General features: G+C 37.8%; 2 pseudogenes; one reads left to right on the forward strand and one right to left on the reverse strand.

Annotated features, from left to right (window-relative positions):
* Positions 1 to 3,044: 3,044 nt before the first annotated feature.
* LOC113112692 (chondroitin sulfate N-acetylgalactosaminyltransferase 2-like) lies at positions 3,045 to 6,361 on the forward strand (annotated as a pseudogene).
* A 578-nt stretch (positions 6,362 to 6,939) lies between these two features.
* On the reverse strand, positions 6,940 to 14,726 carry LOC113112691 (SEC23-interacting protein-like; annotated as a pseudogene).
* Between the last annotated feature and the right edge of the window lie 139 nt (positions 14,727 to 14,865).

Below are 14,865 nucleotides of genomic sequence, written 5' to 3' on the forward strand. Positions count from 1 at the left end.
CATGGCTGCCACTGACTTATGAATACTGTTGATGTTTAATAAATTCAGTTATGCTGTAGTGTCTGGATCTAGGGATCAGATGTTTCATTTGGACCTGCTTCCGATGATACTCTACTATTTGAAATATTCCTTTTAAAAAGCTTTAATGTACAAGCATAAAATCCACATACACAAAACTTAACGTGTATTATGTATATTAAGTGTGTCTCATGATTACATCATATGTGAATTTCTACTTCTTTGCAGCACTTTAGGTTAAGTTTTACATTTGAAACAGGTCCCGTGTGCTCTGGATGTGCTCGCTCTTGTAATATTCTGAAACATATTACAGAAAATGAGTGTTTACATAAGATGGAGTCAGTTCTGAAAGCAGTAAGGCTTTTGAATTAAACTCTTTTTAGATCATATATCAAGATATGCAAGACTCAGTTAGCTCTCCCCAAAATGATGGCATGTAACAGTGAGCAATAAAACGGCCAGCAGTAAGGCACTTGCTATGCAGACACTCCTTGAGTCAGTTATTTCTGGGAGTACACAAAAACCTTTTAGTAGAGTAGTACTGGTTATCTGTTTCATTTAAAATGATTGTATATAAACTGGCAAAGACAACAGCAGTAACAATACTGATGTCATGATGATGTCATAGAATAGACGGTGTCACCAAAGTGGAATCTTGTCATGAATGACCAAAAAGCACTCAAAGGACCAAAGAATGATTTCATGTTTCTACCACACGCTCAAACGACATGTCATTCATGCTGTTTAATGCTCAAAAGCTGAGCTGAGTTTCGTTTGAGAGCCTTACTGTCTGGACTTAATGCTTCCTCAGTGCAGAAAAATGATTATGTTCTCGTTTTTAGGCATGTCATACCCGAACTGGCCAGAGAAGAGCCCGGTACCGCTCAACAGACTCGATGCCACTAACCCTGTCTTTACAAGATATGCCAATGATAGTGTTTATGCAAACTGGATGGCTTTGCATTCTCCCGCAAAAATCGTGGACACGCTCGATAGTTAAATAGGCAAACCAAAATCAGTGGTGGAAAAGACATGGGGTGGGGAGATGTGTATATTTATATGATACTGTATATATGTCGTTTGATGATAAAGTCGGTTCCCTTTTATTTCTGCTGTTGTGTAGAAGATGAGAGGATGGTAAGAGATTTCAAATTGGCTGGAATTGCATAAAACATGCTTCAAGCAGCTCATAGGTGATTGTTACCACAAGGCCCTGTCGGCTGTGTTGTATCACTGCATGACTCTGTACAGTTAAATGTCAATGTTTAAGTGCCTGTGCCGCTTCTGTTAGAAAACACCAGTTATAAATGCATGACCGAGACAATCTTGGTCCCACTCCAGGAATTAAAGGGAGCTTCTTTACCATCACTTACTGCTGCAAATATTGGATATGTTTTTTGGGGGAAAGCAGAGTTCGTTTCATCTTGATTGTGTGTCAGGATATGACAAAATCAATTACTTTTTGTTTTTTTAAATGTTCATATTTTGCTCTGTGGTAACTACGAGTTATAAATATTGCCATAATTGATATGTATAATTTAATGTCATATGGTGATTTAATTCTCATTGTGCAACAATAACTATAATACATAAAACTGAGTGTGATTCCTCATTATGTTGTCAGAAACTTTACTTTTCAATCAATAAAACTGTTAGGAGATGTCAAGGTTTAATTTCTATGTGTGTTTATTTTTAATGCTATTTCTGTCTCAGACTTCATTAAAGAGTAACAAAGAATGTGGTAACTTAGATCTAAAGATTCAAATGTGGTAATTTTGTTCATCCTCCTGACATCCTAAGTTTTGAGGCATGGATTTCATAAAATGAATCAATTAATGAATGATTTGAAAAGCAAGTTCAAAGTACCCTGTGTAAATACGTAAATTGGCATTAAACCATTAGTGTGATATTTCATTCAGTTTGTTTTGTTTTGCTCTATGAATAGGAAGATTTATTTAAATGGGACTCACATTAATCGTTTTTCCTGGTGTAAGAAAAATACAAACCTCTACACATGACATACCATTTTAAAGAAAATACGTTGGTTAATCTTCAAAGTAGAATTTCAAAAGTGGCGATAATTATAGTGAATTTAGTTAACCATAGGTTTTAACGAGTTGTAAAACATCCAGACGGCAGACTGGCTTTTATTTTGAAATTCTTCGGTTCATAGCGGAAGTAACATGCGTTTTTTATTGTGCTCACTTTGATGCCCGTGGCGTTCTGTTCCTACATTTATTATGCTCGGTTTTCTTTTGAACAGTGTTTACCGAAAGCCGCATACAGTCACAACTACCGAGGTAAGTGTCGCACATTTCCGTGTTTATTTAGTTATGTTTTTAAAACAAATTCAACCTCGACGTATTCTTCCACAAATTATATTGGAAACGTTAAAATGTTCTTGTGTGTAGAGCAAAAGGTTGCCATAGATCAGACGGCCAGATGTTTCCCTGTGCGCGTTAACTTAATTAGTATTCAGAGTCTTAGGTGCTTGTTTATAATAAGGCGCAAGCATGTAACGTATGAGGAAGAATAGCGTTATACATATTTGTACATGTGCATAAAATTCATACAGTGTATGGGGTAACGTTAATATACGTACAGTCAGTCCTCATAATAAACAGCGTGATCTGATCAGGAGTTCGACCCCGCTTAAAACTCGGCTAACGTTACTTGCCACATTAATAAATACTTGTGTATGAAATATTGATAATTATTTTTTTTTTTGATAAAACTTTAGTTATCTTTAACGTCTTATTTTTAGATTATTCATTCTAATTTTCGATCCGAATTATTGTAGTTAACGTAGACTGCAACGTTACGTCAACCTAGAAAACTTTTTACAATATTATTTAAATATATGTATGTGTGTATCTATCTATATCAATTATTATAATCTCTTTTTAGATAAATTATTTCTCTTAGAAGAGGAATATTGAGCAAGCAGGATGACAGGTTGTTATTTACACATCTCTGAGGAGTCTGAGTTTGTTCAGTGTGCTGTAGTGTGAGAGGAGCATTGATTACAAGAAAAATGTGACACTACCGCGCTCCCTCCGATTACTTGGGAATGGAATAATGTGAAAGACTTCATCCTTCTTAAAGGTTACATCTTGTCAGGGTGAGAATGCAAAACGGTGGCCGGTAAAGAGCACCCTGCCTCTCAGATATGCCCAGGCGGGGGCTTCCTCTGCAGGGACGGGCACGCTGGCTTCTTCTGGGGATATTTTTGCTCTTGGTACTGCTGATGTTTGCTTACCTGCTGGAGTGCACGCCGCCTGCGGATGTAAGCCAGGTGCTGCCAGGCCTGGGAGGAGATCCATATGGAAAGGAGTATTACCAGGCCCTCCAGCAGGAGCAGGAAGAGCGGCATCTCAGCCGAGCGGCCAGCCTCAAGAGACAGATCGCGCAGCTCAAACAAGAACTCCAAGAGATGGGCGAGAAACTGAGAGTGCTTCAAGAAAAAAAGGAGGGTCCCGGACCGCAGAGCCTGATTGATGGCAGAGATCAAGAGCCTGGTGACCTCTTGGAGTACTTGCACTCACAAATCGACAAGGCAGAGGTGAACACAGGAGCGAGGCTGCCGAGCGAGTATGCACTGGTGCCCTTCGAGAGCTTCACCACCACAAAAGTGTACCAGCTGGAAATGGGTCTGACACGCCATCCTGAGGAGAAGCCTGTGCGGAAGGACCGGAGGGATGACCTGGTGGAGGTGATAGAAGCAGGTTTGGATATTATTAATAACCCAGAGGAAGATGACGGACAGGAGGACAACATCCCCATGCAGAGGCAGACGTTCACTGAAAGCCATTTTTTTGAAGGTAAAAGCTGTTTTAGAGGAAGTATGCACTACTTTATGTGCTTAACGCACCATGTGGTTAGGGATTTGTGTGTACTTAACAGCACTTGTTGTATTTGAGAATAATAAAGGTGGTGTGACCTTTGCACGGCACAAAATATTCAGTAACTCAAGCTGCTCTTGTGTACTTGCTATGCTTGGCAGGACTCTACAGAACCGAGAGGGACAAAGGCACACTGTATGAGCTCTACTTCACTAAAGAGAATTCTCATGAGTACCGTCACGTCACCCTCTTTCGTCCGTTCGGGCCCCTCATGAAAGTGAGGAGCACGTCTGTAGACACCGCCAGCACCGTCATTAACATCATAGTGCCGCTGTCAGGCCGCACTGAAGGCTTTGTTCAGTTCTTGCACAACTTCAGGTGAGGAGGTCACTGTAGAATTTGTAGATATTTTTGGGATTTATAATTTTTTTTTTTCAAATGTGTTTTTTTTCCAATTAGCTTTTGCACTGAAAACAAAAGTTTAGTGAAGCACAGATTACACAGAATTTACTTTCAAATCGAGCAGTGGCAAATTGCAACTTCTATAAAGGGAATTTTAAATTTTTATACATGAATAACTCCCAATTGTGCAGATTCATATTGACATTTCAAACAAAGAAACGTGACCGAGCATGTAAGAGAGATTCGGGGAATGCGTTTCAGTGTGTTTTTGTGTGCTGCAGATAATATGGTTGAAATTCTAAAGTTGTGTGGGTAGCAGCAATACAGAGTCTGATGTTACACAGTTTTATAAGGGAATGTTTCCCAGTGTGGTTTTCCCTTTGGAAGTTTTGGAAATGTTGTGATCAGAGAATGTTTTCTGTTGGCAGGGAGGTTTGTATACAGCAGGACAAGCGGGTGCATCTCACAGTGGTGTATTTTGGGCAGACAGGCTTGCAGGAGGTGAAGGCGTCTCTGAGGAAAATGTCCAGGTTTGAGCTTTGCAAATATTCATATTTTATGTGCACAGTGTGGTAGCTGGAATGTTCTTTATTAGAATGGTAATTTGCTTGACTTGCAGAAAATATTTTTGCTTTTTTTTTTTTTAATTGAGTAAGGTACATAATCTTTTCATGATCTCCAGTGAGGAAAACTTCAGTAAATACACTCTGATCCCTGTGGATGAGGAGTTTTCGCGTGGCCGTGGTCTGGACATTGGAGCTCACGCGTGGGAGCAGGACGAGGATGTGTTGATGTTCTTCTGTGATGTTGACATCTACTTCACACTGGACTTTCTTAGCACCTGTCGTCTCAATACAGCTCCAGGTCTGTCGTCTCAACAAGCATTTATATCTGAAAATTCATGGATCCATTACTAGATAAAACATCCGTATTTCTTCCATTGTTGTTTAATTGCACTAAAGGATTTCGTTTTCTAACTAAGCAGTAATAATATTAGTAATAATAGGATTTGTTGTCATGGGCAATTTTCATGTCTCAATATTTTTTATAAACTAAAAGGTTTATAATAAAAATACAGAGTTCCATGTTATTTCATAATAAAAGTTTTGTTTTTTTCTCCCTCCCTGGAAGGCAAACGAGTTTTCTATCCGGTGGTTTTCAGTTTGTACAATCCAGCTATAGTTTATGGAAATCTTGAGTTTCCGCCCCCCATTGAGAATCTGCTGGTATGTACATCAAGATTTTTCTATGAAAATACATCTTTGTAGAATGAAAGGCTTTCAATTGATATAAAGGTGAATAATGCTATTTACATATTGTATGCTGTTTATAGATTCATAAGAAAGATGCCGGATTCTGGAGGGATTTTGGATTTGGCATGACTTGTCAGTATCGCTCCGACTTCCTCAGCATTGGTAAGTCTGTATTTTAATGTGGAAAAAGTTTAGATTTATAACAATATACATTTTTTATCATTTCAAATTTGTCCGTAATTTGAATTTGTAACTCTTCTTGTTGTAAGTAAACTGAAATAATTAATCAATACAAACATTTATTCCAGCTTTATTTAAAATCAGTGCGTCAAATACATCAAGTTACAATAAAATATCTTTTGCTTGATGTTTTGAATAAATAAACTCACAGTTCCTCTTTTCTAGGAGGATTTGATCTGGAAGTGAAAGGCTGGGGTGTAGAAGATGTGCACTTGTACAGGAAGTATCTACGGAGTGATCGGATTGTGATCCGCACGCCTGTATCAGGCCTCTTCCACCTGTGGCATGAGAAGATGTGTGCAGATGAACTGACCCCAGAACAGTACCGCATGTGCATCCAGTCCAAGGCCATGAACGAGGCGTCACACTCTCATCTGGGCATGCTGGTGTTCAGGAAAGAGATCGAGACTCACCTTCGAAAGCAGGCCTACAAAACCCAGAGCAAACCAGCAGAATGAATTGGCTACAGAAACACCAATACAGAGCACAACTTTGTTGACATAACAATGAAGAAATAGGTCAAATGGACATTTTTGGTATTATTTGAACAAGTCAATTCTAAATAATAACCTATGGATTACAGAAGAAAAAAAAAAAAAGACATGAGTGTGGTGGAAGGATGGTACTGATCGGAATTTAATTTAGGTCTGGAATAGTTTGCTTTAATGCCAACTTAAATTTGAGGTGATATGCGCTAAAAGACTTATTAACTACATGTGAACAATGATCATTAGGGAAATGAGATTCTGAAGATGACCTGAAATGCAGAGAAATTTTTAGGGCCTCGTTCATGAAAAACAGTTTTTGCAAATAATTACCAGAGCCATACTTTACATTTTTATATTATTTAATTTCTAGTGAAAATATATCCACTCTGACAAAAAGGAGAGGCAATTATCTACAGATGAATGTGGTTAAACTTGCTGTGCTGGATTTCTACTGATCGCAATGTCTGTGTTGGAACAGTTTTCCGACTTTGAGAAAATTCTTCCATGTGTTTTAGGTAGCATGGATCCGATATGCATTTTGATGCATGTATCAAACTTTTACTTTGTACCATGTGTGAGGTCACTGGTCAGTGCCATAGCACTAAGAGTCAGGGGTTTATGATACAGTGTCATAAATTTCCTAATATATACTGAAGATAACTGTGATGAACTATAAAGCCAGAGCAACACAATAGCTACTAACAGTTCAGTTTATTATCACTTGTTGGATGTAGTTTTTACACACCATAGTGATTTCTTCACTAACTCTAGATAATAAAGGTTTTTTTAATACCATTTGCAATTGCACTCAAACATTCCCAGCTCTATAAGCTACGAAAATGCCATTTTAAACCTTTGTGGTGGTACTGAAATCCACTATTATAAATTCTTAATTTAAGACACATGGGATAATACAAGTGTATTCATTTTAATATAGACTACAAGAATAGAAAATAAAATAAAGAAAGTCCAAGTTGAAAACAGTTTAAAATGTTCTTTTATCTTCAAAGTAATGTGATTTCTGATGACGAAGGAGTTTTAATGAGCATTACATCAGTGCACTGGCTGATCTGGGTGTATGTTCATGGTCTTGTAAATTTCCTTGAGGAGAAGCAGAGCTGTAATCTTCAGATTCCCTGAGGAAAGAGACAAAAGAATCTGTTTGTAAAACACCATGACAATGCAAGTACATAATGATATTAAGGAACATCACATACCAGTAACACAAATGACTTTGGAGTGCAAACAGGTATTCGTTGAAGCTCTCGATGGGTTTCTCTTGCAGGACGTAGTCGATGCGATTCCCTCCATTCAGCATGCCCACTTTTACTTGTGTCTCTTCCTTCTGAGGTTCAGGGACCCTCGACCATCTTATCCTCCTCTGCAAACAAACAACGAGATTTCGATGTTGAGCTTGAGCTGAAGTGTGCACACTTAAATGATGAAACGTAAAGGGTAAGATGATATTCAGTGGGGTTTACTTACCTTCCCCTTGCTGCTTTTCCTCTTCTGCTTTGATTTGACTGGCGACCATGGCAAGCTGTTCATGCAGTTGAGCAGACGAGGTGTGAGCGCGAGCAAACTCATTCAGAGTCTGCCATGCACTCTTCAGAGAGCTGATGAAGCCTTGCTTTAGGTCAGAGCCCATCTTGGATAAACTCTCTTTTAATTCTGGACACAAGACGCACACAAAATACATCAAATATCACACTACTAAAATATTTAAATGCATGGAATGCACAGAAATGGTCAAATACACACCGAGGTGAAGCCTCTTTCTCCCTTTATGATGTGGGATCAAAACTGGCTCCAGCTCAATGTCAGGTAATATCATGGGTTCAATTCTGTATGCAACTGGATCCAGCTGAGTGTACAATAACATTAATGCATTAGCTACATACCTAACAGTGAGAATGTTAAAAGTTAAAAACTCTTTAGTCCTAAACCATTTTGGTTTTCAAAAGATCCGATGCTGTTGTAGAGAAACAGTAGACAAGTTAAGACACCACGTACTGGATGGTAGATATTGAAGAACCCTTTGCAGGTGGGAAGCTGGTAAGACTCTTCGATTTTCTCCACTCCACGCACTGTCAGAAACATTCCGATTGGAGAACCGAGAGCAAAGAAATTCACCGGTTCAAAGTCCAGAGCATGATATACCACCGACACCTGGAGAAGAACATCCAAGATTGCAGAGCATGTTCGCATATCAGACCCACAATCAGGTTCTTCTCACAAGATACCTTCATTCAAGCATCTTGATCCATAGAGGAATTTGAAATGGTGTAAGTTTGAGCTTTACCTGCCCTGTGCCTATTTCAAAAATAGTTGTAATCCACATGGATTGAGGACTTGGTCCTTCCCACTGGCAGTTTGCTGATGGCAGGATCTGGCGCTGGCTCTGTCTGAATGGGAGGTTGGGTCTCTTTCTCTACGGTCTTCTCTTTCACAGCCTTTCGGGCCGCCTGCCAAGAAACAAATGTGTTTCAAAATGTCACATGAAAATGGCCGAATAAAAAGGACAAACACTACCAGATGCAATATAAAGACAACTGAAAAACATGCCTGTTTTGCAGACTTCTCTTTGACAAAATTGGCAAGTTTTTTACGTGGCCCCAGAGGAATACTCATTTCCTTCAGATCATCTATTGTGCACAACAGCTGCAACAGAGTTGAAGAAAAAGCCATGAGTTGCTGCTTATTCTGTTTAAAACAAAACAAAAACTAAATACAATTTAAAATGCTCTCACAAGAGACTCAACATCAATCTTCTCAGTTTCAAAGGTACTCAGATATTCAGACAACCCCAACATCTCCAGAACTGATGACATGCTGCCAATCTCCTCTTCTTCCTCTTTAGACTCTTCCTCAGCAGCCGCTGCAGTAGGCACTTCATTGGCCTGGACGACGGGACTTACCTACAGCAATTAAAACAATATTAAAAGGCTTATAAGCCATCTTAAACATCCACAGATAAAGGCTGTGTGTTCCTGGGATGCCACGAAACAGAACATGTCATATGTTGAGCATTTTATGGTTATCATCAATCAAAATGTACTGATACCGGTTTCACATTAGGCAGAGCATTTCCATCGGTCACTGGACCTGAAGAAGGTGAGCCGGTCTTCTGATTGGACAGCAGATCAAAAAGTATCAAAGAGCCTACAGATCAGGGGAAATAATTAACTGAAAGAAAACTGTAATAAAACATTATCAATTCTAGTTCAGTTCAGTACATGATGTTTTTTTTTTTTAGTTAAAGCATGTAAAAGCAAAAGATTCTCACCCAAGCTGTGTCCAGACACGGACACTCTGCCTTTGAAGTCTGGGTTTCTGTGCATGAACAGTGCATGCAAGCGGTTGATCTCAAAAGCAACTGTGTCCATAATGGTCTGGCAGTAGGTTGGACTGTTGTAGAAGAGGACATCTAAGAGAGTTTCATTAGTAAAGTGACGCAAACGACCTGTGCTGGGCAGAGTAATCTTCTTTATCCTCCTAGATGATTACAAACATAAAAGACAGAAATATTTTTGTAAAAAAAAAAAAAACATAAAAAACAAGATGATGTGATAATACAGAACAGTATGGAGATTTCAAGAGCATTTCATAGCTCAACGAAACAGGTTTATAAAGAAAAGAGCTCCTAAATGGAATTATATTATTATTATTATTATTATTATTATTATTACATTTTCGAAGCAACAAATTTTCATTGCTTTTTTGTTTGTTTGTTTTTTTCACAGAGGGATATAAGCAAAAAAAATAAAAAATTTAGTATTTAATAAATCAACATTTTGGCAAAGGTGAATTTTCATTTAAATCCAGTCTATATTTCCTCCATTTAATCCATTCTGTCTGATCCTTCAGAACTCAATCTAATATGCCAAATTGCTGCTCAAGAAACATCTTATTTATTTCAATGTTGAAAATGGTTGTGGTACTTAATATTTTGGGGGAAAATGTGATTTTTTTTAAGAGTAGATTTTTTTTCAAAATTCTTTAAAGAATAGAAAGAACAGCAAAAAAAATATATATACACATATATAAAAAAAGAAAAATAAATCTTCCATAACGTCATAAATCTCTTCACTATCACTTTTCATCAGTTAAATCACAAACCTTTGAATGGTAATGTATACTTTTAATATAATTTACCATATATTATATTTATATTTAAATTCCTTATTGTTGGCTGAAGGTTCAGTACAAAAGAAACAGCAAAAACAAAAATGGAAACAGTAGCTTTAGGTCTCATATACAGCATTAAAGTAAAACTTCTCTTGAATGTGTCTAAACGTTCTACCTGTCAACTCCTGTAGCATCACCGTGCAGAGCCGTGTGCCACTGCACAGGCAAAAACTCCACACGACTAATCAGATGATCATCACGGGCCTTCTTGAAATGACTCTGCAACAACTTCAGGGACACGCTGCGGAAGTCATCCACTGTGAGCACAAACACACAGTTTGACTGAAGCCCAATATATACTGTCTAAGGATCCACACAAAAACAGTAGGATTTGTTTCTACTAAAACAAATGGCTTCAATTGTGACTTTCTAACTGTATTCATCTGGAGTCTAAATTGGTGGAACCTACCACACTCCACCATGCTCCTAAACCTCAGGTCACAGACGGGGCCTATGCCATGCACCATAAACACCAGATGATCCACCTGAGGCATCTCACCTAGACAGGAAAACACAACATCCTTCAGTGATTCTGGTATGTTATGACAGTTTGTGTTTTGAAACATTTTGAAATCCGGGGGACTTTAAAGTGAGAAACAGCAGAAAAAGAAAAAAAAGTAAACAAGAACTCTGAGGTCAAAAAGATGCATTTACCATCCGTAACTTCATCGTGATCATCGTCCACACCTCTCTTGACAACCCGAGGTCGGGTCTGACCGTCCTGTGTCGTGCCCCACTCATCAGGCATGGCAGACGGCTGAAACTGCACAATCACCTGAGGAGGAACCAAACAGATTTACGCTATAGAAACATTGTTTACTCTCTAGTATTTTCTTGCTGAAAGCATTGAATCATTTTACCTTTGGATTGTGCATTACGATGGTCTCACCAGAAGGGAATTCTAGTCGGCGGTGCCACTGATTAGTGGTAACAGCCTTCTTATATTCTGCCTGTTTAACATACATAACATTGTGCAGTTAAAATGGCATCCTGATAATCCGTATTGTGAATACTGAGGAGAAAAAAAATTAAAGAGGAGCGCAAACCTCCAGCTTCTCACTGAATTCTTCTGAATAGGGGATGAAGCGACTGTCTGTGTCTCCTTTGTAGAACCAGGTACAGCGACGGACCTCAGTGGGCTCTTCCTCCCAGTACACGGCGGTCCGTGCACGATCATACAGCTGCACGTCATAGCGCCCTCCGTCCGTACACACAATCACATTTTCTGGATCTGGCTGAACTGAAGCAACAGATTGCAGTTGTGAAAAAGACTAAGAGTGCCCACATGCTTTCGGCATACATGGAGAAATACAATCCAGTTAATCTCAAACGAATTACATCACAGAGACAGATGCGGTTCCATTTAGCCTAACATTACTCAATTTAAGATATCATAAAATAAACAGCAGGCTTCATACTGGCCTCAAAACCAGAAAGCTAATTCCAAAATATTGCCAGAGCCTTGTACAATTATTCCAGCTAGTGTAAGAGGGTTTGATGTAAACCCTTCCTGTCTTACCAGAGTTGAAAGTTTCTTCCAAGCAAATGGAATCCAGAATACTAAAAGGAAGCCAGACCATCTTTGACTCCACTTGTTTGCAGTAGAACCAGTGAGGTTGAACAGGTTCATAAACATTGTAAGCATATGGCACCATTGAGTTGGCAGGGACTAATGGTCCAGTCATGTTGGCCGTTGTAGGGGGTGGTGGAATCTGTGTGGGGGGAGGCTGAAACATAGCAAAACACTATATGAACAAAGTACAAGTCCATAAGTATGCCAGTTTTCCATAACATTCTTATAAAGACACTAAAAAGACATTGCTTAAACTGGCATTTTTATTATATATATTTATAAAGGGGTTGCACCAATATTACAATTCTAATTTATATAAATATGATCCAATTATTATGCTACAGCTGACAACCAACAAACAGCAGACATTAAAATCCAATTTTATTGTGTAAATAAAATTAACATTCCAAACTAAAAAATAAAATAAAAATAACAAACTAATAACTAAACTAAAAAATAAAATTAATGTTTAAATGTTTAATAAAATAATTAAGTTATCACAACCTTACATTGTATTACTATTGTTAACTAAATCAATTAAAAATGTTTTCATTTATTGAAATAAAGCTAAAATAAATAAATAAAATTGGATGAAAAACTTACACTTAAAAAACTAACAAAATGTTTAAGTGAAATAAATAAGTTAAAGTACTAAAATTACTAACTTAAAATTAAAGCTAAATACTGTATAAATATTAAAAGAAATAAAAAACAAAGCTTAAAAATATGCTAAAAGAACAACAAAATTACTAAAACAACGAAAATTAAATATAAGAACTTTATTAAAATATTAATAAATAATATCAAATACAAAAATAACACTGTATTTTACAGTATGAAACTTCTGTGAGATGACGGGAAATTAGACGGCAAAGGTAATCTATAAAGCAGGAAATGAGTAGGAACAATTAAAAATCCAGTACTGACCAATATAAATAAAGTATAAAGTGATAAAAAAAAAACAAAAAAAAAAAAAACAAGTCTAATAATTTATATTTACAGATAACTGATATGATATAATGCATCCTCAAGATTGTATCTGAAGTCAGTCTCTGTAGACCGTGGCAGCAGACCATTTTTCAAATATGACGGGGCCAGTAAAATCCCTCTTATTTGCCACTATAAATTTAAGAGCATAGTGATTAAAATATGACATTACATGACCAACCTTGGTGAACGCTGTGTGTGGAGTCTGGAACGAGGGAGCAGGGGTGGTCTGAGAATAGGGGTTTAGATGCTGGGGTGTTTGGCTGGGGGGCTGCTGCTGTAATTCAGGAGCCATGAGGTACGGATTAGCTTTGCTACTGGCAGCTGTGTGACGGTATGGATTATAGGACTGCTGGGAGCTCTGGGTAGGAGGAGGAGGAGTCGGTGCATTAGGTGGATGAGTGTATGTACCCACAGGGATTTGATTAGTGACACTGCCATACTGCTGAACAGGGTTCATGTGACTCATTGGTGGGTTTAGAGGCAGGTTAGCTGCGGTGGATGGAGGCATTGGGCTTGTTGTTGATGGAATGACGGTGGCGGCTGGAGGCGGGCATGGCTGCTGCCCTATAGATGCAAACGGGTCGCTGCTGTTAGTTGTGTTGGAGAAATAATTGAATGTGGAGGCTTGAGGAGCTGCTGATGATGTCTGGCCAAGAAAACTGTCTTCTTCTCCAACTTCACTGGCATCGTCTTCACAGAGGATGACAAAGAAAATAGGTTTTAAATATAATGGGTCTGTCAACTGTTTGTGATTTTTTTTTTAAGTCATCACAGGTGAAATATGAAAAGCTTCAAGGAGCTTCAGTATAAGACTGACTTTGATATTTCTTTATTGTATAAATATTTTCATAAACATCTGACAGGTTTTATAAAGAGGAAGCTTTTTTTATTGGCATATGGCAAAATGAAACTCATACTTTTGTCAGGAAATATCAGCAATGGTTCTCTAAAAGACGTGATATTTCAGTGTTTTTACAATATTCATTGTAATTTAAATTAAGTTACGTTTTGGGGATAGTGAGTGATAATGTAATCTCATAATTTTGATAATTACACGCTGCTCCCTTTTAGGACATGCTTTGCAACGTATATAAATATAAATGTAACGTCAACGGTTTTATTTTACTTATCAAGCAAATAAAATAAAAATAAATGTGTATATATATATATATATATATATATATATATATATATATATATATATATATATATATACACACACATACATTTATTTTTATTTTATTAGCTTGATAAGTAAAATAAAACAGTTGACGTTACATTTATATTTATATACGTTGCAAAGCATGTATAATGCTATATAAAACCAAAATGCGGGTTTATGTTTACTGGATATCCGAGTAAAATAATCTTACAGAAAGCATGAGATAATTATCATAAAAAGCAAAGCCCTCCTAGAGGAAAGCTAGCATCACTAGCCACTAAAGCAGACTTTATAGGCTCACCTCCGGATAAAACCGCGGGGCCGGTGGCCTGACTGACCGGTATGAACGGCAGGCTGAAGTTGAACTCCGGAGCCGCTGAAAACAGCAGATTTGCGCTGCTGCTGGGGATGTTATTGACTTTCCTATCAGCCATTTTCAATCAAATATTATTACACGTAGCTTGTCCTCCAGTCGGAACAGCCAACACTTCCTGTTTCGTCACGGTAGATAAAGGGGATCTCTGGATTTGAACAGATTTTCACTTCATTGATCGTCTGAAATGTTCACACGGTAAACTGCCCTGACGTCTACTACATGACATACAGATTTGCGTGACGTTGACGTACCAAGGCAGAAGTAATCAATGGCACACAACATCGACAGTATAATTTATTTCGTTTTTGTTTTTAAAAACGGTTATGATGCGAG

The sequence above is a fragment of the Carassius auratus genome, chromosome 13 (assembly GCF_003368295.1).
Source record: "Carassius auratus strain Wakin chromosome 13, ASM336829v1, whole genome shotgun sequence".
Classification (NCBI taxonomy): Eukaryota; Metazoa; Chordata; class Actinopteri; order Cypriniformes; family Cyprinidae; genus Carassius; species Carassius auratus.